Raw genomic sequence first — 24,964 nt, 5'->3', positions numbered from 1 at the left:
GTTTAGAGTAACTGAGGACAAGAAGGATGTACGGTGCCTTATGGAGAAAATACATGTGTTCGTTTCATTCGGGCATGAGCTGTGCTGTTACTGGCTGTCAGTTCAGTGTTGGTGAATCAACTCCGTGCGTGCGTGTGTGCTCAGTTGCTCAGTCATGTCCAACTCTTTGAGACCCCATGGACTGCAGCCCGCCAGGGACCTTTGTCCATGGAATTTCCCAGGCAAGAAGTGGGTTGTCATTTCCTTCTCCAGGGATGATTCTTTCCAACCCAGGGATCAAACCCGCATCTCCTGCATTGGCAGGCAGATTCTTTACCACTGTACCGCCTGGAAAGTTGAATCAACTACACACACACACACTCACATATATATATCTCAACAATGTACATGTTAAATAAGATGTCTTCAAGCAGAAGCACACGTTATATATAAAACCATGTTATATATGATTGGTTGGCGAACATGTGACCAGAAGCCTGTAGGAACCTTATTTTATATTTCTCCCAGAATTAATGATTCAATATTCACTCATTTAGTGTGTGTGGTGATTTTATAGAATATATCTCTTGAGTAATGAGAGTTGATTGTGTTTTTGCATGTCACCATGATTATTGCCTTAGGTTAAATTTCTGAGAATGGAATTACTGAGCCCATATAGAATGCCTCTACCGAGGTCTTTTCAGTTTGTATCAGTTAGTTCTTACTGCGTAACAAACCTGTTTCCACCTCTGTAAAACACTGATTTTTAAAAAGCCATATTATTTCCCGTCAACTTACGAGGAGTCAAAGAGTTAGTGTTTGGCAAGTTGGTTAACTCTGGGCCTGGTGAGCAGTATGTGGTTAATAAGTACAAGCTCCATCATATCATTTATTTGTATTGAAGATCTGTAGCAGGTACACACACAAACATAATCATAGGTTATTGTTATTTCTCCCCATTGAAGAGATAAGGAAGGTGAAGCCCAGGGAGGTAACACGACTTGTCTAAGATGTCAGAGCCAGGAAATGGCAGGACCAGTCATTACATCAGAGTTTCTACCGTCAGCTCAGTCCAATAGGGCTGTTGTGCATGGACTCATTATGATGGTCTAAGACTGAACCCACAGTATCTCTGAGGTCTGCCTGTACCATATGACCCAGCAATTAAACTCCTGGACATTTTTCCAGGAGAAATGAGGACCTGTGTTCACACAAAAACCTGTACATGAATGTGTATAGTGTTCATAGCAGCTTTATTCATAACAAATGATTCCAAACAGGAAACAGCCCAGATGTTCTTCAATGGATAAAGGGTTAAACAAATTCTGCTCTCTATGGAATATTACTTAGTCATAATAAGGGACAAAGGAAAAATGAAAAACTAACAACAAAAAGAAATAAGGAACAAACATGTAACAGTCTAGGTGCCATCTCCAGAGAGTTATACTGAGTGAGAAAAAGCCAGCCCTCAGCTGCTGCTGTGGCTGCGGCTGCTGCTGTTAAGTCGCTTTAGTCGTGTCTGACTCTGTGCAACCCCATAGACGGCAACCCACTAGGCTCCTCTGTCCCTGGGATACTCCAGGCAAGAAAACTGGAGTGGGTTGCCATTTCCTTCTCCAATGCATGAAAGTGAAAAGTGAAAGGGAAGTTGCTCAGTCGTGCCCGACTCTTAGCCATCCCATGGACTGCAGCCTACCAGGCTCCTCCATCCATGGGATTTTCCAGGCAAGAGTACTGGAGTGTTCATACAATATATGAATTCATTTGTCATTCTTTTTTTTTTAAACATTTATGTACTTTTTAAATGTTTAAAAAAATGAATTCATTTGTCATTCTTTTTTTTTAAACATTTATGTACTTTTTAAGGGCTTCCCTGGTAGCTCAGAGGATAAAGCGTCTGCCTATAATGCAGGAGACCTGGGTTCGATCCCTGGGTTGGGAAGATCCCCTGGAGAAGGAAATGGCAACCCACTCCAGTATTCTTGCCTGAAGAATCCCACGGATAGAGCAGCCTGGCAGGCTACAGTCCACAGGGTCGCAAAGAATCGAACACGACTGAGTGACTTCACACACACACACACACATGTACTTTTTGGCTGCACTGGGTCTTTCATTGCTGTGAGTGGGTGTTCTCTAGTTGTAGCAAGCGGGGCTACCCTTCATTGTGGTGCCCAGGTTTTCCATTGCAATGACTTCTCTTGTTGCAGAGCATGGGCTCTAGGGCCCAGAGGCTCAGTAGCTGTGGGACTTGGGCCTAGTTGCCCCTCAGCAGATGGGATCTTCCTGGACCAAGGATCAAAGCTGGGTCCCCCGCATTGACAGGTGGATTCTTAATCAGGGGAATACCAGGGAAGTCCCATTTGTCATTCTTAAAATCACAAAGATTATAGAAATTGAGAACAGATGAGCTGTTGCCCGAGGTTAGGAGGGAATGGGGGCAGGAGGGAAGTGGGGGTGGCTGTAAAAGGGCAATGTCAGGGATCTTCCTGGTGGTGGAAATATTCTGTCTTGTGTCAAGATATAAATATCCAGAGTGTGAGATTATACTCCAGTTTTGCAAGATGTTACCACCGGGGGAGAGCTTCCCAGGTGGTGCTAGTGGTCAAAGAACCTACCTGCCAGTGCAGGAGATGTAAGAGACACTGGTTCAATCCCTGGGTCAGAAAGATCCTCTGGAGGAGGAAATAGTAACCCACTCCAGTAGTCTTGCCTGGAGAATCCCATGGACTCAGGACCCTGGCAGGCTAGAGTCCATGGGTTGCAAAGAATTGGACACAACTGAAGGGACTTAGCAAAGCACACACCATTGGGGTAAAAAGCACATGACCTCTTTGTATTATTTCTTATATTTACATGTGTACCTACGATTATCACAAAATCGAACATTTAAATTAAGAAAGGCATTCCAGACTATTATATACAGAATGGATAAACAATAAGATCTACTGTATAGCACAGGGAACTATATTCCATGTCCTGTGATGAGCCCTAATGGAAAAGAATATGAAAAAGAATGTATATGCATGTATAACTGAATCACTATACAGTAGAAATTAACACATAAATCAGCTATACTTCAGTAAAATAAATTTTTGAAAAAGACATCCTACCCATTGCCAATCAATGATTTCTAGTTCTATTTTGCAGAAAGCAGCACTCCAAGCAGTGAGAATCAAAATTGATCAATGGAGGGTGAATTTTTATATTCCCCAAGTTTTGTCCCCTTCTGTCACTCAAGCAGGGGTCTTGCCTACTGAGATTATTCCAGTAATCTGAGATTACTTCCAGTCTTTCATTTAATTGTTTTATCATTTGTTAATGCTTCCATGGGGCTAATCCAGCTCAGCTTCCATGTTGCCCTGGCAACCTAAGACTAAGGTCCCCATTTGCTACTAAGAGAAACTAGAAAAAAAGATTTTCTTAGGCGCTTCCAAATGCAGGTCTCACAGTTCTTTCTTCTTCATACATGAGCTGGCATGTGTATCATGTAGGATATGGGACCATTCTTCTTTTTCCTGATCACTAAATTCACCGTCATTTAGCGTCTATCTTTTAAGGCTATTTCAGAAATCAGCAGCTTTTGAGAGCAGAAGACTTACAAATCACGCATCTTACCTGCACCTAAATCTCTCCATTTGGGGCCAACTTGGACAGACCCAAGGTTTCCTTTCGAACCCTTGAAGAGGTTGCTATGGATTCAAGAACAATGGGATGATTTTTTTTTTTTCCTCAAAGAGTTATGCAATTTTCCAGCTGCTTCTGGAAGTAGCAGCTCTCCACTGAGCACATTTGGGTCAGGTGTGGGGTGAGCTGGGGATGTGGCATTGCTTCTGGCTTTGGATCCTTTCTGTCCAAGAATCATCTTCCTCACCCTAAGGATAAAACTGGAAGACAGATGCCTTGGGATCCTTCTCAGTATATTTCATGGTTGTGGTATGGTGGTGTCATCTGTGGGGAATTGATGTCCTGGGAAATTTTGCTTTAATTTTATCATTTATAGAACTGGGAGATGGGAATCAACACATTTTAAATACCCTCTGAATGCCAGGCACTATGCTGGATGCTTTGCCATGCCTTAATTCATTGACTCTAAACTCCTGAATCTTCAAAACCATTCCCTGAAGTAAGCACTTGGATGAATCCCACTATATAAAGGCGGAGGGCTGGGTGCAGAGAGGGGAAGTGACTTGCCCGAGGTCACACAACTGGTAAGAAGTAGAGCCTGGATTTAGAGCCAAGTCTGTCAGAATCTAAAGTCCATGTTTTTTCTATTCTGTCATGTTGCCAGAGAGGCGTTTTAATGTTTAGCGTAATGACTAACTGAGGGCTTATGCCAAGTCAGGCTGCTTGATAAGTGTATTACTAACTGGGACCTCATGGAATCCTTCCTAAGGTGCGTCTATTATCTATCTCTATTTTACTGAGGCTTAGGTGGGCCAGTGGTTAGGGCTGTGGGTCCAATGTAGGGGGTGCTGGTTTGATCCCTGGGGAACTAAGATTCCATATACTGTACAGTGCAGCCTGCTCACCCCCCAAAACCCTGAGGCTTAGAGAGGAAACATAATTTGCTTTGATAGCTGTTTTGGTTCAGGTGGACCCTGCTTTACATAACACACACTTCTCTGGCTGATGCTGAAAATGAAAAATTCCTCACTGTTAACTGCAAAGGTGTTTTGCTTTGGGAAGTAAATAGCCTACCCCATCAGAAGATCTGCTTTGTCAGTTCAGTTTACCAGGCCTGAAGATTAGCTTCCCCAAATCTTGACATTTCAGAGCTTGGTATTTGAGAAAGGGACTCTGGCTATCAAGAGGACAGCTTCACGCTATAGATCAGGAAATTCAGGTCCAGAGAGATGAAGGCAACTGCCCCAGGACACACAGTCTGACGGCAGCAGAGATGGACCCGAAGCCCCGCGCTCTGACTTTTTTAGGCCTGGGTCGCCCAGTTATTAAGTGAGGGACTTCGGCCAGGAAAAGAAAGGGAGAGACCCTGTAATCCTTCATTTCCCCACCTGCGAAATTGGGTCAAGATAGGCCCTCCTGTGTAGTGGTGGGGGATACGCGAGTGTGGGAGTCCAGGGGCCGCCACCTTGTGCTAGCAAAGTGACAAGGTGTAGTGGAATGAAGATCAGCCTCAGGAGTTCCCAGAGCGGTGGGAGGGTGTGCTGGCTGCAGAGGCGGAGCTTCGGGAGCCAGAGGCGGGGATTCGAGGGTTCTGGGCGGAGCTTGATATTTAAAACAGTTAGATGGGCCCTGGGCGGGAATTCAGTCCTGTCCGACTCTTTGCGACCCCATGGGCCGCAGCACGCCAGGCCTCCCTGTCCATCGCCAACTCCCGGGCAGGAATTGCGATGCCACAAATAAGGGTAGTTCGCCCGTGGGCGGAGCTTCTAGAAGTTGGGACTGGGTTTGTGACGCAGAAGGGACAGTTCTGAAGGAATGGGAGGGGAGCTAGGCTTAAGGACCCAAGAAGCCGGCGAAGGGTTCGGATGGGGCAGTGGGCGGAGCTTAGAGGAGCTGATGTTCCAGTTTTAAGGGACTCTGGGGGAATTTTTGAGGAGCCAGGGAATGTGGCTCGGCTGAACCAAGCAGGTCAGTGGGCGGGCTCTAAGGTCGCCGCTCCCTGTTCTGAGGGAGCAGTGGGCGTGGCTCTCCGGTCACTCCGAGGGCTAGTGGGCGGTGCTTGCACTTGGGCACCGCCTTCTTCCAAGGCACACCTGCATCCCTCGGCGCGACCAGAGGAGGCGCTAGGGAGAGTGAGGCGTGGAACGCGGGGTGGGAAGCGGGCTTCCCCTCCCGGAAGTAGGCGTGGCGTGCCGCAGCGCAGCGGCCCTGGTTGGGCGCGGCACGGCGCGGGGGCGGGGCCTGCGTGCGGCGGCGGGGGCGGTGGCGGCTGTCCGCGCCCCTCCCCCGCGCTGCGCTCAGTGCCAGGCGGGAGGCGGTAGCGGTTGGAGGCTTTGCCGGGCTTTGCAGTGGGGACTTCGGCAGCGGCGCCTCAGGCACCTCGGCCCTGGTGAGCTGCGCGCGCCCGGCAGGGCCGCTTGGGAGCAAGCGGGGCGGGTGGACGGATCTGTCCTCTCAGCATGTGCGGGCGCCGGCTGACAGGAGCCGGCGGGCCGTAGGGCAGGGCCCGGTGGAGCGGACAGGGCTGGGTGGGCGCGCGCAGCGCGGGTCCCTGGGTCGGGGGCCCGCCCTGGCCGGTGTGCAAGAGGCAGGGGTCGGGGCTGCTTCGGGAGACTTGGGGTCCGGCGGGGCGGGGAGTTGAGGACCGAACCGCTCGGCCTGAGGAGAGTGAACCCAGGTCGCCTGTGGGGAGGAGGCTGCTCAGGGGAGACTTTTAGGGGTCCGGAACCCTCCTGGACGGGTGAGAAGCCGCGTGGGAATGGGGCTACCCCGGGAAGGATTGTAGGGGTCAGGGCTCCGCCGGGTTGGGTGGGGTCTTGGGTGGGGTGGGGCTGCGAGAGGCCAAGGCGCTGAGCCCGGGGGCGCCAGGCCTGGAGGCGGGGCTTGAGCCGCCCTGGGGAGCGAGTTGGGGGGGTGCCAGGGGCCGGGCTCGAGTGGGGTCTGGGGGAGCTGGGTTCTGCTTGGGAGAGGTGAGGGCGGCGGTCTGGCCTCGGGGTGCCTGCTTTGGGGTGAGAGGCCGGCTCTGGACCCTGAAGAGCTCTGGGTAAGGGGTCGGGAAGGGCGGGGCGGGGCTGGGGCTGGACTGATGTGGGTGGGGGCTGTTTGAGAGGAGGCTGAGCCGGGCGGTGGGAGCCGAGATCTGGGACTGGCGGGGGAGGGGCGAGGGGGCAGGTTGGGAGAGGAAGAATGGGGCAGGAAGGCGGCAGGGTCGGGGGCCTGGAGCGTCCGCGTGCGCTGGGTGATTCAGAGCTAGGCTTGGATGAGAGCGGAGCAGCTGGCGAGGGACGCAGTTAAGACGGAGCGCGGTGCAGGTGGGGCTCCGCTGCGCCTAAATGACTGAGGATGAGCTCAAATGTAGAGGCTGGAAATACGGGAACCGAGCCCTCCCGCCTGTCCACACAGGCGCGCACACGCTGCCCTCCGTCTCGAATGATATGAATGTGTTGGGGGCAAGTGGCCGGCTGCGGGGAGAGCCGAGAAGAAAGGGGCTTCCTCTTGCAGGAGAGGCGCTGGTCCTCCCGTCCTTTTTTGGGAGTGTTCAAAGGGTTTTGATGGCTGGAAAAGGAAACGTAGCCTTTACTGCTTCGCGGTTTAGAATCACATCCTATATTTGGCTTTAATGTAGGCTGTCCTTGTTTTGTGGTGTCTGAAGTCCTTGCTCTACATGTTGCAAACGTGGGATTCAGGGTACGAAGCAAATTGCAAGTCGCTCATCTTCCCCAGGGGAGCAAGATATAGAGGCCTTTCTTTCCTATAAGACATTTAAGCAGAATTGAATATAGTGCGCGTTTGGGGAACGAATGTATATACTTTTGGAAATGGTTACAACAAAATAGTAGGCCCTCTCACTTCAGCCTTCCTGCCCCGGGTTCCATCCTCAGACAACACTTGTAGGGCTGGTAGTCACTCTATAATAATACATTTCATTGTCCTTATCTGGCAGAACTCTCTCCTGACACCAGCCTGCTAGAATAGACAGAAACATGATTAAGTATAAGCAGTTGCTTTGTACCGTCTGCTGTTCAATTGTGAAGGCAAATAGATAGCTGTTTATAGGACTGCACTTTCTGCACTGCCTGTAAAACTGAAGACATGGGAAGACTATTTTGGACTTGATTCTATGTATTTCAGAAAATTAATTTAAAGGAAACTTTTTTTTCTTTTGCCTTGGAGGTACATTTCAGAGTCACAGCACCATGTTTGGATATGAAGCCTAATAGTAACTCTTGAATCTGAGAGTTTGCATAAATAAATAGGGGGAGAAAGTGAAATAAAACTGGGAATTGTGTTGTATATTAGGCCTCCAGGTGCCACGTTCTGTGGTAGATGTTTGTCGTGTGTGCTGGGGATTGAACAAAGATTAGTATAAAGGTTGGGTACACACCTTTTTGACCAATCAGGAATGTGCCCTGTCTGTGTTTGTTTTCAGTTATTTGTGGAAGGTGCATTAAAGTCTGATGGATTCTGACGGACACATACTAACGAGAGATCACTGCACAAAGTATTACATTTTTCATGACCGTTTGTTTCTTTGCATGCAGATTGTGCTAATCAAAAGTTATGTCTATTACTTTATATATAGTTTGGGATCAGATTCAGGGTTGACAGACAAGACTTTTGATGTGTATGCTGCTTCATTTTTTTTTTTTTTAAATTAAGATGTAATTGACATGTAACATTGTTAGTTTCATGTGTACAGCATAATGATTTGACATTTGTATACACTAAAATGATCACCGTAATAAACCTAGTTACCATTCGTCACCATACAAAGTTACATTTCTGTTTTCTTTGTGATGAGAACTTTTAAGATTTAGTCTCTTGACAACTTTTAAATATGTGCTAGGTTATTGACTGTAGTTACTGTTGTCTGTAAAATCCCATGACTTATGCATGTTGTTACTAGAAGTTTGTACTTCTTGACTCCATTCACTCCTGACATATAGCCCTTTTTAAATACTTGGATTTTTTGATTGAAGTTTTATGCTCACCACAGCTCTCGCTGTTGAGATTCACTCCACCCATGAAGAGAGTCACTCAGATACCTACGAAATGGAATGTACAAAAGGAGAAGCGATCAGTTCTTATGTTATGTCACTGGGGGTGTGGAAATTCATTTCTGTAAGATGACAGATTATTTCTTAATACTGTGTTTTGTTGCAAACAGTATTTTAGAAATATTATATTTTGGAACCAAGTTGTTTTACCTTTGGTTTCTTTTTCAGAAGTGGAACAATAATAAATTTTGCGTGGTATTTTCAGATGCAGGGTACAAATCCAGGTTTGTTTTCCTTTGGATGCATCCTGTTCCTGAGTTATAAGAACTCTTTTCTGACACGTGTATATCTTTTTAAACATAAGATGCCTTTTCTCTATTAAAACGGGGAAATACTCATGAATATTTTAGTATGACCTAGTACCCAGAATGTTAAGTAATAGAATCTCTCTGGGTTTTCATTGCCCTAGTTCAGATCCTTTAAAATGAGTGAACAAGATTCTGTGCTCCTTTTGAGAGTTTATTTTGTATTTCAGTGGCACAAAATGCAATCCTTTTTGTTTTATAACTACTTTATGGAGCTATAATCCACATATCATATAATTCACCCATTTAAAGTGTAGAATCCAATGATGTTTAGTATATCCACAGAGTTGTACAGTCATCATAACAATTTTAGAATATTTTCATCGACCCAAAAGAAACCCTGTACCCATTAACAGTCAGTCTTACCCCCGTCCCTCAATTCTTCTCCCCCCCTGCTCCAGACAACTACATATCTACTTTTTGTCTCTATGGATTTCCCTTGTTTTGGACATTTTCTATAAATTGAATCTATTATATGTGGTCTTTTGTGTCTTTTATTAAGCATAGTGTATGGAAGATTTATCTCTGCTGCAGAATGTGTAAGTACTTCATTCTTTTTCTAATAGTTGAAAAATACTCTGTTCCATTGTTTATCCATTCATCAGCTGATGGACATTTGGGTGTTTCTCCTTTTTGACTATTATGAATAATGCTCTGTGAACATTTATGTACAAGTTTCTGTATGGACATATGTTTTCCTTTCTCTTGGGAATTACTGGGTCATATTGGTTACTCTGTGTTTAACTGTTAGAAGAACTGCCAGATTTTTCCAAAGCAGTTGCACCATTTTACAGTCCCACCCGCAGCGTATAAAGGTTTTGGTTTCTCTGCATCTTTGCCAACACTTGTTATCCTCTGACTGTTTGATACTAGGCGTCCTAGTGGGTGTGACGTGGTATCTCATTGTGGTTTTGATTTGCATTTCCCTCTTGTCCTTTGGGATCCTCCGTGAAACCTGCCTTAGTCCTCGCAGGCAGACACTGTCCCTGTCCTCATGCCTCTGACATTCATCACTCCCATCTGCTACAAGGAACTGTATCTGAACTTGAGCTCACTGTCTGAAAGGCACCTTCCTATAGAAGGCAGAATGTGAGAGAGAAATGGACACGGAAGGCAGATCGAGATTCGCTTGCTCACAGCGCGGTCTCTAGTGCTGAATGATTATTTTTATTGAAGTTAACTGGAAAGATCCTGAGGTCAGTGGTTTGTTTCTCTGGTTATTATTTACACCTTTGTTGCCTATGTTAAAATAACATGAAGTACAGAGGTAATTCCCCTCTGCCTTTCTGGCACCTGAGTCCGGCTCTTACCAAAAAATTGCTCAGATGTAAACTGTGTGTCTGAAACATTTTCCTGAGGGCAGAATATTCTCATCCAGGCTCTTTCCCCCTAATAAACAGTGATGACTGGCTCACAGCCTTCTCAGCAGGGCAGATGGCCAGGGAACACATTTGGTTGGTATGATTTAGCCCCACCAAGTGCAAGCAGGCCTACCCTGATGGTGTTGAGTCAGTCAGTCAGTGCTGGAACTGCTCGTGTGCACCCCTGATGGTGGGTGTAGGTTGAGTTTTAAAGGTGCATACTGCCTTCCTTTTCACTTGCTCTTGCTTCTCTCAGAGCATCCGATTAACACTTTAATTAAAAATACTCCATTTAGTATCTTCCTAAGAATTAGAAAAAAAGCAGTTGGCCATTTGAGGTTATGTTTTCTTTTTCGTGTGGTCACTGAAGTGATTGGAGTGGAGTGAGGTAAATTTCTAGGACTTCCTTGGTGGTCCAGTGGTTAAGAATCTGCCTTGCAGTGCAGGGGTCATGGGTTTGATCCCTGGTTGGGAAACTATTAGTAAGATCCCACACGCCAAGGGGCACCTAAGCCGGGGTGCCTCGACTACTGAGCCTGTGCTCCACAACTAGAGAGTCTGGAGCGGATCCCTCATGACGCAACAAAGATCCCGTGTGCTGCAACTAAGACCTGACGCGGCCAAATAAATAAATCAATGCTTTAAAACTAGTAAGAATAAATTTCACGTTTGTTCTTTGTCTCATCAGGCTCAATGAGCTATCTGTTCTTACATTGTTTCTTGCTCTGAGAGTTTTGTCTTTAGAGAAGTTGAAGCAACGAAGAATGCAGACCTTCAGAGCCAGACTGAGGGGGTTTCACTCTCTACTCCTGTTTTTAATAGCTGTGATTTTGTCTATTACCTGACCTCCCTGAGCCTTAGTTTCCTCTTCTGTGATACAGAGATGCTAACGGTACCTTGCTAGGTTTTGAGTAGACTCCAAATAAATTTGTGTTCCTTCTGTCTTCACTCTTAAATGTCTATTAATGAATGGAATTGGGGAGAATCAACGAGGGGCAGTTTAACACATTTTATTTTTGATGTTAAGCTATTAGTGTATGGATTCTCGCTCCTACCTCTGCATTTTAGACTTCATATCAAACTTGAATCTCTGGAGAGGAAAAAAGTGTTTAATTTTAGGATAGGAAGGTAATGTTAAAAATGAGACAGTTTTTGGCCATCGATCTGAATTGGAACTGTCTATTCAGACGAGCTTCTCTTATGCAGGCCTTAGGCTGTATTAGGTCTGTGTATTTTAAGGAGAAAGGTTTAGCTACTGGCAAAAAAATTGATCTTTTTAGGATTTGGAAGGAGATTGTGCTGCAGTGTGTGAGATGCTCACGGGATGGAGTACGCTGTGAGTGGCAGTGTTGTGATCAAGTGTAACGTTCTGTGTGGGAATAGAGCCTCTGTTGTCTCATGGGATGTTAAATTAGGCCTGTCACTTGAATCTTATATTAATGACAAAAATCGTTCCTTTGGTTTGCCATAGTCAAGAGAAATCAAATTAACGCGGAGGTTGGGGTGAAGGTGTACTCTAAGTGGGAGTAGAAACGCTTGTGTTTTGCATGACTGAAGGTGGGAATTTCACAATACATATTTTTCCCCCTTTGGTCATGCAATTATCTACATTAAAATTATGAATAATGGATCGTAATTTTAGCACTGGTAGGTCACTGTCTTTTGACGAATGTATCGTTTTAGTGGGTTTGGGAGATTATTTCTCAGGCCCAGAGGTCCTCAACTTGATGCCCGTGAGGTTCAGCTTGGTCAGTCCAGCTGCCTGGGCTCCAGCTCCCTGGTGACTCTGAATCACAGCTCAAGCGGAAAGTACCTCGCTGGCTTGTTCCTCATCTGACGACCAGGGGACTGTGGTCACAGGCGCTTGAGAAGTCCTGGCATTCTTGGGAAGTCCAGGAATTTGACTGTCCCTCCCTTCTGCCTCCACCTCCCTTCATGGATGGTGTAAGTTCATTTTTGTAATTGGTGGTGTTGATTTATACTATAGTGTGGATTTTTTTTTTACAGTGTGAACCTTGATGGGCTTTCCTTAATTTTTAGTCCTTGACACAATGCAGCGATTCCCTCTTAAGCTTCCACCATGGTCTTTTGCCAGATTTACACAGTGAGTCCACTCACTGTTGTTTGCTTCAGTTCATCATCCAGATTGGTAGTTAGCACCAATTTCTTTTTTCCGCTTCTCATCTTCAGATTGTACACGTATTAAACTAGGAAACTTGGTCCAGATTTTCAGGGTTTCTTTTTAGATGTAGTTTGGGGAAACTTGAAAATACATGGAATCTCTCAGATAAGCCTTTGGTAGACGTCCCAGTTTTCATGTAAAGCTCCTTGACAGTATTTTATTGACCCCTTTTTGTGTCCTCAATCTTGTAATCTGACCGTTATAGTATGTAGTTATGGTAAGGATTTATCTTGGGTGTTTCAAAGACCAATTAATATTGCAAAGGTCAGCCCCATTAGGCCATCCATACATGAAAAGGCTCATTTTGACAGGAACAAGATCCGACGGGTACTGGGACTATAGACAGGTGTAATGAAAACCCCACAGGGTTGGCAGAAGTTGATCACTGCTCCCCAGAGTGGTCATTATGTCTCTGGGGAGCCAGGATGGCCTGGGAGCCTGGGCAGGTGGCCATTCAGTGTAGGAGCCTTTTTTGCCTCATTGTGAACTCAAAGTATGTCCTTGTGTTCTGACAGCTGCTGAGGTCTTCATCCTGTGTGAACAAAGCCATAGTTTTTTCACTTTTGTAAATGGCCATAAACACACGTTGGAAAGAAAGTGTTGGGAGAGTGAAGCCTTTGGGGGTGTATTTTCCACTCTTGACATTATCAGGGTTCTTGACAAAATTCACAGGCTCCCCCTCTGTAGGATGAATGTTTACTCACCATTATTTGCTTGCTTCCCATGAAAGATACTTAAATTCCTTTTCATAATGGTCAAGCATTCTTTTCTAGTTAAAGACTCTAATTCCTTTCATTCTTAGGAACTTAAAGAATTGAGGCCGATTTATTAATATAAGAACTCAAGCGCTGCCTGAGCGGTGACTGAGAAACACATGTAAACTTGCGCTATCATCTCCGTTAAGCCGAAGGATTTATTAGGAGACTAGTCACTTTACAAGCTAGATGGTAAATTAATTTTGCGGTTAGTAGTGTCTTTAGTTTAACATTGTCATCCTAGTTTTTCTTGGCAAGCAGGCGAGAGGCCAGAGCCAACAAGTGTTGGCCATCGCTCTTTGGGGTGACACTTAATAAGCTGCGTGTTGTCTGGTTTAGAAATAAAGTAACTGTCCCCTTAGGCTCCCTGTCTTTTATGTGAACCGCTGTTGCTTTACCGTGTTACAGAGGAAAAGGGAAACTGGAAGTGTGTTTGTTTGTTTATTTTAATTCTGAGATGTCCTTTGTCTTATGTAGTATAGAGCTGTCTTGCATGCCCTGGGCTGAATTACAATGTCAAGTGGAATAAGTGGTATGTCTTACCTGCAAAGGATAGTTGTGAGTCACGTGGTTCCCTGACCCTGAAGGGTTCAGCTGCAACTTCTGTTCTGGAGGCAGCGTGTCCATTCAGTCCCCAACCCAGGATTGGGTTGCATTCCCAAGTCTAACTCAGTTATTTGGAACCGAGAAGGCATGTTTTTGGTATAGATTCAGTGTTATAGTGGTGGGTAAGTTCCCAGCCTAGACTGAAGAAATCTGTTTAAGTCTCAGCACAACTTTTTAAAGTGTTAGTGATGATAGCTGAATTCCGGGTCTTGGGAGCTGGGAGTCGAGTAAGGAAGGAACCCAGCTCTCCCCGGTGCCCAGCCCATGCCTGTCTGTGCAGGGACATCCCGCAGCCTCAGGCCACAGCAGGCCTCCAAGTTCAGCTTCCTTCTCTCTTGACTTGAAGCTTCCACTCCCCTGTTCAGCTGGTCTCCTTTAAATAGTAGTTGCAAAGCAGGTGGTTCAAATGTGTTTCTACTAACTAATGTGCTTCTGGAGGGCCACAGTTCCTATGAGACTGCTGTTACTCAGTGCTAGAACAACTGTGGCCTTAATTGTCTCAGCTTATTTTGCTCATGTCTCTTGCCCCTCTTAGAGATACAGTATTATTATTTTTACAAAGGAGATTCCTTACTGATAAACATCATCTCTGTGAAATGTTGGCCTGTAGTCAGTGTAACAGAGTTTCAAGGGAAAGGTTGAGGGAATTTGAGCGGGCTCAGGCAGAGCCCATGTAGGAGGCAGCCCTGGTTCCTGGAATTGGGAAGAAGCCTTGTCTGCTTTAGAAAGGTTGCTTCTGGAGAGCAGATGATGACATACTCTCCCACATCCACAAGACCTGGGAGGTTGTGGACGGGCTGTGTCTGGAGGTGGAGGGGAATATGGTCAGTAGGACAGAGGGTAACACTGGTGACTCGCTCATTGGTGGAAATGCCTCCGCTGAAGGCCCCAATGGCGAAGGTACCGAAAGCACAGTAATCACTGGTGTCGATATTGTCATGAACCATCACTTGCAGGAAACCAGCTTCACAAAAGAAGCCTACAAGAAGTACATCAAAGATTATATGAAGTCAATCAAAGGGAAACTTGAAGAACAGAGACCAGAAAGAGTAAAACCTTTTATGACAGGGGCTGCAGAACAAATCAAGCGCATCCTTGCTAATTTCAAAAACTGTCAGTTCTTTATTGGTGAAAACATGAATCCAGATGGTATGGTTGCTCTGCTGGACTACCGTGAGGATGGTGTAACCCCATATATGATTTTCTTTAAGGATGGTTTAGAGATGGAAAAATGTTAACAAAGTTGGCAGTTACTTTGGATCAATCACCTGTCGTCATAACTGGCTGGCCACTGCTTTTCATCCACACAACACCAGGACTTAGATGGGACTGATGTCATCTCGAGCTCTTCATTTGTTCTGAACGGTGATTTATTTGGCGCAAAGGCATTGTTTTTAAGCAAACATGTCGTGTACGTAGTCTAAAAATAAAATGCATTTAAACTCCAGAAAAAGAAAAGTTCCTCATTCAAAACTCTCATGATCCTTTTTTTTTTTTTTCTCTTTTCATTTGGGACCCGCGGCTTGAAAGGGTTTTAAGTTTTAGCAGTGACTTGGTTTCTGGAATCTTGGAGTAGTGGTAGGTCAGGTCAGGGTAATGGCTGTAAGTTGGGGTGACTTGTGCTGGCCAGAGCTGTGTGCTCGTCTCCACCTGTATTTCTAATCCTTTATAAACTCATCACAAAGCCCCTTCTTTCCTCAAACAAAGGGAAATAATTGATCTTACCTTTTTGTTATTACCTCTTTAAAGGGTTTGGAAAACATGTTCAACATTTTATGAAACTATAATAAGGATTAGGGACTTGATTTTTCTGGTGCAGGTAGAAAAGACTTCTTCACAAAGTGTTAATGGCAGGCTTAATGTTTTGATTTACTTTTAAAATGTGTAATAGTCATAAAAATACAAGCTTCCTCTAGCCCCCAAGTATACAGTTCTTGATGCTGAATTCTCTGTGTGGGGCCTGAGCCCTGTGGGGGTTGAAAGGACAGGGCGGTGGAGAGTCAGTGTCTCTGGGACACTGGGTTGAGGCCCTGCCCTCGGGTTTACGAAATGGCACTGTGCTGACTCAGGGCAGGTGTAACAGGGGAAGAGTAACGTCGATGGACAAGGCAGATGACCCAGATTGTCCGAGGTCGTGAGAACAGAATACACGTTCATACGGTGCATTTGAGTAAAATGGAAGTGTGGTTTAGCTATGGAGTTATAAAGGCAGAGGGAAATGTAATTTATGGGTGTCACTAACGGTACTGATTTCTGTGCTAATAGCAATTACATTTTGAGCTAAACGAGTAGAAGTTTAAAACAAGTGTGGAATTATTATTTTCCAGTTTGTGAAAGTGAACACTGGCACCACTATATGCCATGTTCCTCAAAGGCAGGGAAGTCTCAGGTTTTTTGGGCCTTCATTTCCCAGTCCGCTGCCGTGTGCCTGGCATACAGTAGGTGTTCAGTAAATGCTAGTCAAATAATTGAACTTCAGTTTTGCATGTTATACTTGTGCTAGGAATTGTTAGTCTTCCTATTTTGCTAGAAGATGAAAGGAATAGAGGGAATTTTCTGTGGTGTAGTACTGCTGATTGTAAACATTTGCTGGTTAAATTATGATAAGCTAGTCATCATTTTCATTTAAATAAATGTGTTAGCATATATGTACACATTTACTTACTGAAACATGTTTTATCTGTGAAGCAGATTTTGGAGTTCTAGTTATTTAAAGCATGAATTCTGATGAACTAATTTATTGAGTAAATTGAAAGTACTGGTAGCATGGAGTTCTTAGGGCTTTGATTTGTGGTTTGGTTAGCAACTCTGGGGCTTCCCAGGTGGCACTAGTGGTAAAGAAGCTGCCTGCCAATGCAGGAGACACAAGAGCTGCAGGTTTGATCCCTAGGTTGGGAAGCTCTTCTGGAGTAGGAAATGGCACCCCACTCCTTTATTCTTGCAACTGTGACTTCAGAAAGAATCTGAAGAAACGTCCTAGTGGAAGTGTGCCTTCGGCTGGAGAGTTTCTGTCAAAACAGGTGTGGGAAGAAACCTGATCTGTACCAAGGTGAGGATTTGTAGTTAAGGTAGCCCTTGAAGAAATGGAGTTTCCCTTTATTGTCTTTCTCCTTCTGTCCAGTTTCCTGTCCTTTAATATACTTGCTGTAAAGTGCCCAGAGTGGACGCTGCAGGGCCCCCAAGCCAGCCCCGGGGAGTCACAGGGCAGGTCTCAGCTCATTTCAGTGGCTCCTAGATCTCCAAGAATTTAATATGTTTGGGTTCATTTCACTTGAAAAATTGACAAGAACCAAGTACATTAATGTAGGGTGAATTGGGCACCCTTCCAGCTGTTGAATCATTTAGGAGTTCATTTGTGCAGTATTAAAATTTGAAAATCCGTAGGCTTTGGTTTATATCCCGTTATAACATGCGATCACAAAAAAAGAATCATTTTGTAGCTGCATTTTTGTGTGTGTTATTTTTGGCCATTTTTAGAGGTTCCTGCAAACTATACATGTAAGCTTGTTATAAATGTAGTTTTTAGACAAGTAGTGTTAGGGGGTGGGGCACCTCTGACCTTCCTGCTGGCCTTCTACTCACAATGCCTAAAGGATTCTTCCTGGTTTCATTTGAGGCATTTGAAAATTCTCTTTTAGTTACTATTATGTAGTCCAATTAATTTAACATAAAGGATTAAGGGCTATGATTTTCTTTTCAAATCTTTATCCAGTTTGGAGGGAAATTGGATTTGGAATGGATGAGGTTACAGTTTTACCAGCTAAGTCTGGTAAAAGCTTCTAGTAATAGAATTCACTCCCAAAATACTTAGCCCAAATGAAAGCTCATTTTGCTTCTGAAAGTGAGCTTTATTTGTCTCCACTTCCCCAGAGGTATTTTCATTTTATTAGTAAAAGAAGATGTGTGACATTTCCCACTTAAAGAACTGAGACCTTCTAAAGGTTTTGAGTGGTGGTAAAGTATTTTTTTGATAGTAATTACATTTTCCCTAGTGATGTTACATTTTACAGTTTCTTGGTTGTAGACACTGATATTCTGATTTTTTTGTGTTTCCCCCCTTTGGAAGAGAGGTATGCTGATGAGGAAGTAGTTTGTAATTTTACCAAAAAGGATTAGACAAAATGACCTGTCCAAAGGTGCGGTAAGACTTCACGAGGTACCGGCATGCTCACGCTCAGTTGCTCAGTTGTGTCCGATGCTCTGCGACCGCATGGGCCATCGCCCACCAGGCTCCTCTGACCATGGGATTTTCCAGGCAAGAATATAGAGTGGGTTGTCATTTCCTTATCGCACTTCACAGATACAGTTTTTTCACAAAGTGGAAGGTTTGTGGAAGCCTCGCATCCAGGAAGTCTGTCAGCACCGTTTTTCCAGCAGCGTTTGCGCACTTCACGCATGTGTTCGCAGTTTGGTGCTTCTTGCAGAATTTCAGACTTCTTCACTGTTATACTTGGTATGACGCTCTGTGATCAGTGGTCTTTGATGGTCCTGTTGCAGTTGTTGTGGAGCATCACGAACCACGCCCATGTAAGTGGTGAACTTAGTCAAGGGGTTTTCTGACTGCGCCACTACCTGGCTGCTCCCTCGTCCCTCTCTCCGTGCGCCGCCCTATTCCCTGAGACACAGCAGTGTTGAAATTAGGCCCGTTAATAACCTTGCAGTGGCTTCTAAGTGTCCACGTGAGAGGAAGAGTGTTAGGTCTCTCACTTTAAATCAAAAGTTAGAAATAATTAAGCTCAGTGAGGGAGGCTAACAGACTTCTTGGGCCGGTTCGTCCAGTTGTGAATGCAAAGGAAAAGTTCTTCAAGCTTGCTCGTGAACCTGGAATGATAAGAAAGTAAAGCAGTCTTACTGCTGATATGGAGACAGTTTTGGTGGTCTGGAGAGAATACCAAACCAGCCACAGCATTCCCTTAAGCCAGAGCCTAATCTCGAGCAAGGCCCTAACTCTCTTCAGTTCTGTGAAGGCTTGAAGTGAAGAAACTGCAGAAGAAAAATTTGAAGCTAGCAGAGGTTTCTTCATGAACTTTAAGGAAAGAAACTGTCACTGTAACATCAGAGTGCAGGGTGAGGCAGCAAGTGCTGATGTAGAGCTGGAGCAAGTTATCCCGAAGATCGAGCGCAGGTTATTAACGAAGGTGACTACACTAGACAACAGATTTTCAACACAGATGAAGTACTCTTCTAATGGAAGAAGATGCCACCTAGGACTGTCATAGCAAGAGAGGAGAAGTCAGTGCCTAGCTTCAGAGCTTCAAAGGGCAGGCTGACTCTCAGTGGCTAACGCAGCTCGTGACCTAAGGTGAAGGCAGTGCTCGTTTACCATCCTGAATATCCTAGGGCTGTGAAGAATCACTCTAAATCTACTCCGCCTGTGCTCTATAAATGGAACAACAAAGCCTGGATGACAGCACAGCTGTTTACAACGTGGTTTCCTGAACATTTTAAGCCTACTGTTGAGACCAACTGTGCAGAAAAACATTCCTTTCAAAATATTACTGCTTGTTGCTGACATACTTGGTCACTCCAGAGCTCTGGTGGAGAGGTAGAATGAGGTGAATGTTGTTTTCCTGCCTGCCAACACAGCTTCAGCTCTTTAGCCCACAGATCAAGGAGTAGTTTCAACTTTCAGATCTTACTGTTGAAGACATACGTTTTTGTAAGGCTATAGCTGCCATAGATGGTGAGTACTCTGATGGATTGTGGCAAAGTCAATTGGGAACTTTCCGGAAAGGACTCACCATTCTAGATGCCACTTAGATCATTCATGATTCATGGGAAGAGGTCAGAATACCAACATTAACAAGAGTTTGGAAGAAGTTAATTCCAGTCGTCATGGATGACTTCAGTGGAGGAAGTAACTGCAGATGTGATGGAAATAGCAAGAAAGCTAGAACTGGAGCCTCAAGATGGGCCTGGATTGCTGCCGTCTCATGCTCGGACTTGGACAGATGAAGAGGGGCTTCTCACAGGGGAGCAAAGAAAATGGTTTCTTGAGGTGGATTCTGTACCTGGTAAAGATGTGAAGATTGTTGATATGACAACAAAGGTTTTATTTAGAATATTACATAGATTAAGATGATAAGGCAGCAGCCGGGTTTGAGAGGATTGACCCCAATTTTGAAAAAAGTTCTATCATTGGTAAGATGCTTTCTAACAGCTTCGTGTGCTACAGAGAAATCTTTTGTGAAAGGAAGAATCAATTGATGTGGCAGGCTGTTGTCTTAAGAAATTGCCACAGCCACCCAGCCTTTCGAAACTACCACCCTGACCTGTCAGCCATCAACCAAAAAGGGTTATCACTCACTGAAGGCTCAGATGATAGCTAGTTTTTCAAAAAGGCAATTAGGTATTTTTAAATAAAGATGTATACGTTGTTTTCAGACATTATGCTGTTATGCGCTCAGTAGACTGTGTGCACGCTAAGTCGCTTCAGTCGCATCTGACTCTGTGACCCTGTGGACTGTAGCCTGCCAGGCTCCTTTGTCCTACGGATAACGTGAACGGAACTGTTACGTGCACTGGGAAACCCTAAAATTCTTGTGACTCACTTTACTTTGAGATGTGCTTTGTTGCAGTGGTTTGAAACTGAACCTGCATTATCTTTGAGCTGTGTACACCTGTGCACTTTCCTGTCTCTATAAAATGGCTGAAAATTCTGGAAACAGGGAGATTTTTTATTTTAAACAATGTTAGTTTTGTTTTCAAATAGCTTGTTCTGTATGTTTACCTTCAAGCTCTGGGGCACCTCTGTGGGCAAACTACCTTAGTTTGTTAGCCACAGATTGTTACTAATCTGAAAAGTCACAATAAGTAATTTAAATATTTTCCCCTAGTTTTTGCTATTTTCAGATACCCTGCTTATAAAGAGAAGGCTCTTGGGAACTCCTCCTAAAAAGGTGGTTCACCCTGAATTGACTCCCTGCCCCATGTACTTTGCGTCCCAGCAGCACAGTGACTTTGGTGTGAATATTCTATTGCAGTGTCTCCTCTTGGAGACTGTCAGCTCCATGAGAGCCTGGCTCCTCTTCTTAGCATCATGCCAGACACATGATCAGAGCTCAGTAAATAGTTGGTGAATAAATGCATGATGAATGACTGGGATTAAAGACCTCTTCAGCATTCACAGTCGAGCATGTGTGTTATGAGTATAACCGTATGGGTGCTGGTAACTCCATTCTCCTTGAATTGTGTGTGTTTTATGGGGGGATGTAGATTGCATCCCAGTGAAAGAAACGTTCCGTATAGACTTGTAGGCTTTAGATTAATACATTTAATAATAATTGTATTAGTAATAGCATCCTAGAAATAATTTATTTTAGTTCTCCCACTTTTAGATGAAGAAACAACCAACCATAGGACTGAATTGATTTAGTGGTTAGGTGACTGTGTCAGGTTAAGTTTATCTTGCATCAGGCCAGAGTTATTCCTACTCTACCTCCCTTGAAACAGGGTCAGGAGTGTGTTTATTTGATCACTGTTTGCCTAGGGTATATAGTATTAAAAAGGGAAGACGGCAGTTCTTCAGTTGAAGGAGATTAGTGGTTTTTTTTTTTTTGACATTGCTACTTTTTCCTATGGCTAGCTTTATGAGGGAGAAGGCAATGGCACCCCACTCTAGTACTCTTGCCTGGAAAATCCCATGGATGGAGGAGCCTGGTAGGCTGAAGTCCATGGGTCTCGAAGAGTTGGGCATGACTGAGCGACTTCACTTTCACTGTTCACTTTCATGCATTGGAGAAGGAAATGGCAACCCAGTCCAGTGTTCTTGCCTGGAGAATCCCAGGGACGGGGGAGCCTGGTGGGCTGCCGTCTCTGGGGTCGCACAGAGTCGGACACGACTGAAGTGACTTAGCAGCAGCAGCAGCCTTATGAGGGTCTTCATAAAAATGCCTTTAAAAACCCACAGAAAGATCTGGGAGTCTGATAATTTCATTTCCTGCTCTAAGTATATAGCTAAAGAATCATTAAAATTTTATTCCAAGAGAAACTCCATCTCAGTAGTTGGAACAGACTTAGCAAGTTTGAACAGTCATACACAATGTGCTTTCCCCCAGCTGTTGATAAGAAAAGTAGGTCATCAGTATAGAAAGAGCATTTCAAAACACACTTGTCATTAATTTTTAAGTGAGAGTGCTGGGTCAGTCATGTCGGTAAAGGTTCTGCAATTGGGATGAGCACTCTTGGGATTAATTTGGCTCTTTGAAGAGGGAGGCAGAACCAAGCTTCCGAGCCTGGTCTCCTGTGGGGCACTTCAGGGAGATGCTTCAGCTCAGAGGATTTTATTTGGTTCCATCGTGTTGTCTGGGCAGGCGGTGCCTGTCTCTTGGATGGGGGATTCTTCAGCGATCCTTTCTTAAAGCTCCAGGGAAGCATAGCATGGTGCATTTATAAAGATGCTGCTGCTGCTAAGTCACTTCAGTCGTGTCCGACTCTGTGCGACCCCAGAGACGGCAGCCCACCAGGCTCCCCCGTCCCTGGGATTCTCCAGGCAAGAACACTGGAGTGGGTTGCCATTTCCTTCTCCAATGCATGAAAGTGAAAAGTGAAAGTGAAGTCGCTCAGTCGTGTCCGACCCTCAGCGACCCCATGGACTGCAGCCTACCAGGCTCCTCCATCCATGGGATTTTCCAGGCAAGCGTACTGGAGTGGGGTGCCATTGCCTTCTCCATAAAGATGCTGGTGATAGCAAAAAGCTGGGAGATACAAGGGACTGTCGTCCTTATATGTAATCTTGGGGGAAACCTGCGCTTCCTTTGATAAAGTAATAAAAAAAATTCTGTCATTAAAGAGCTAGAGATGACCCTTGCGACCTTTTAAAAGTTCTTGATTTAGTAACTAAAATTCATGGCATCTAATTCTTCTTCATTTTAAGGGAGTTCCAACACAGACCTCTTTGGTTGACGAAGGGTCTTTCTTTAAAGAGACGAGCGTGCAAGAGCTGAAGTGGGATTTCGAGTTTTTGTATTTAGGGTCTTTTTCTGTGGCTCTGTTGCTGTTCACGTCATGCTCATTTCTTTTTTAAAAATTACAGCCTTGTTGAGTGTGTTGACAGGTACTTGTAAGGTGTCTGAAGCCTGCCTCGTGGTGACCTGGTGCAGATGACGGCTTGCTTGGTCCCTTGCCGCTGCGTTTTTTGCTGTCACTCTGAGCTGCCCATTGTACTCTGTGTCATCGGGGAGCGCCTACTGATTTCATTTTAGAGACTCTGTAACCAGGTCCTGTGAGTACAAAGTTATAAACTGTAAAAGCAGGAGTTCTTTTCTTAGAAAGCTCCGTACCTCACCTTTTAGAAAGTATTCTTTTTAAAAAACTAATTTATCTTATTTTCAACCGTGCCAGATCTTGGTTGCTGTGCAGGCTTTTCTCTAGCCTGGGCGCGCGGGGGCTGCTCCCTAGTGCGGTACACGGGCTTTTCACCGCGGTGGCTTCTCTTGTGGAGCACGGGCCCTGGGCTCGTGGCTTCAGGAGTTGAGGCACTCGGGCTTAGCTGCCCCAAGGCATGTGGGATCTTCCAGGATCAGGGATCGAACCCATGTCTCCTGCAACTGAGCAGCTCCCAGGGAAGCCCAGAAACTATTCTTGACATGTAGATCTCCAGCTTTTTATACATGCCCGGCTCTTCTCTTGGACATTTGAGCACAGAGTCCCTTGACTTAAACCTAAGGGTTTTCAATCAGAAGCAAAGATGGGTTTCCTTCGGCATACCTGATGTGTTCTGTCATTCGTCTCAGTGTATTTGAATGCAAACAGCCAGCTTCTGTAGTTTATAAAGTGTGAGCCCAGTGTCATTTCCTATTTAAAAATGGCACCAGCGGGCCAAGTGGAACTGTGAACTGTGGAGGCACCGCCTGAAGGAGTTCTGAGAGGCGTTGCTGGCTGATGTGGGAAACCCAAACTGAATGTGTGTGTGGAGTTTATCACTGAAAAAGTATGAAAGTTCAGGGGGTGAGAAGTTGAACTGCCCTGTACTTTGTGGTTCGAGGTCAAACTGTCTCTCTGGAGTCCTTTATCTTTGGGCGAGTCACGCAGTGTCTCTGGTCTAAAAATGAAGGGCCTGGAACAGATGACCCTTTTTACTCCAGGCTGCTTCTGTGGGGCCCGGTCTGGATACTTCTTGGTAAATCCTACTTGCATTTCTTTGTATTTTCTTTCCAAGAAGCATTTAAAAACCAAAATGTTGTAGGATTCTTGGGTCAGAGCAAAGTGCACTTATTGTTGGTATGCCTCATTTGTGGCATTTGACCTAGGACCTGAGTGGATAAGGGGACGTCAGTGTTTGGAAAGCTATAATGGGTGAATTTTCACCCATTACTTTTGCCCTTTTTTTTTAAGTCTTTTATTGAATTTGTTACAATATTGCCTCTGTCTTATGTTTTTTGGCAAAGAGGCCTGTGGGATCTTAGCTCTGACCAGAGATGGAACCCACACCTCTGCATTGGAAGGCAGAGTCGCAACCACTGGACTGCCAGGGAAGCCCTGTCACCATTCCTCATGTCATGATGAATTGAACCAACATCAAGGCTGTTTCATAGTTGCAGTCAGTTGTCTTAAGTGGTCAGCAGTTTTTCTAAAAAATAATTTCCAACATCTCTGGAGTGCAAACTTTCACCCTTAGCTGCTGTGTGTGAGGAATGTTGTGTGTCTGTCTGACTTTCTGCTGTGCTTTACGTAAAGCAGATTGTTGCATGTGGTCTTTTTTTTCTTCCTTTGTAAAACAGCTTCTATTAAACTAAGTAAATTAGGCTTTTTTTTTTTTGAGGAGCTCATATATGGATCTATTAAGGGATTGGATGCAATAAAAGTAATTTGTTAGGTGAACTCTTCAAGTATCACTGGTGGGTTTGGTTTAAGGCAATTCAAAAAAGCCAAGCCATCTCATATCCAAAAGTGATGAACCTTGAATTTCTGTATTTAATCAGAGTACCTCTCCCGTATTTGCTCCTGGTGTCTGCTGTCTTAGGAATGTGCATCCTACATAGGCTTGCGTGATACCTTTACAGCTTCTCACAAAGACTTTTTAACTGTTGGTGCTGCCATTTAAATAGCGGATTTGGGGACCCTTGTTTCCTCCCCTGCTGTCCTGCTTGCCACT

The 24,964-nt window shown here is 44.8% G+C and overlaps 1 protein-coding gene and 1 pseudogene across 3 annotated transcripts in view; both read left to right on the top strand.

Moving 5' to 3' along the window:
• The first annotated feature begins 5,869 nt into the window (after positions 1 to 5,869).
• CORO1C (coronin 1C) overlaps positions 5,870 to 24,964 on the top strand; it is a 76,194-nt gene continuing 57,099 nt past the window's right edge. The window contains exon 1 of one of the 2 annotated variants that reach the window (XM_027566492.1): positions 5,870 to 5,992. The gene's annotated coding sequence lies outside the window, so the exon portion shown is untranslated. Of the gene's footprint in view, positions 5,993 to 6,522; positions 6,647 to 24,964 lie in introns of those variants that run through there. The other variant, XM_027566491.1, reaches the window with a different exon arrangement.
• On the top strand, positions 14,622 to 15,191 carry LOC113907387 (annotated as a pseudogene). The gene has a single exon (XR_003515183.1). The product of XR_003515183.1 is annotated as a translationally-controlled tumor protein pseudogene (transcript).

Source organism: Bos indicus x Bos taurus, chromosome 17 (assembly GCF_003369695.1).
Source record: "Bos indicus x Bos taurus breed Angus x Brahman F1 hybrid chromosome 17, Bos_hybrid_MaternalHap_v2.0, whole genome shotgun sequence".
Classification (NCBI taxonomy): Eukaryota; Metazoa; Chordata; class Mammalia; order Artiodactyla; family Bovidae; genus Bos; species Bos indicus x Bos taurus.
The sequence above is the reverse complement of the archived record's forward strand: the minus strand, read 5'-3'. Positions and strand labels throughout refer to the sequence as shown.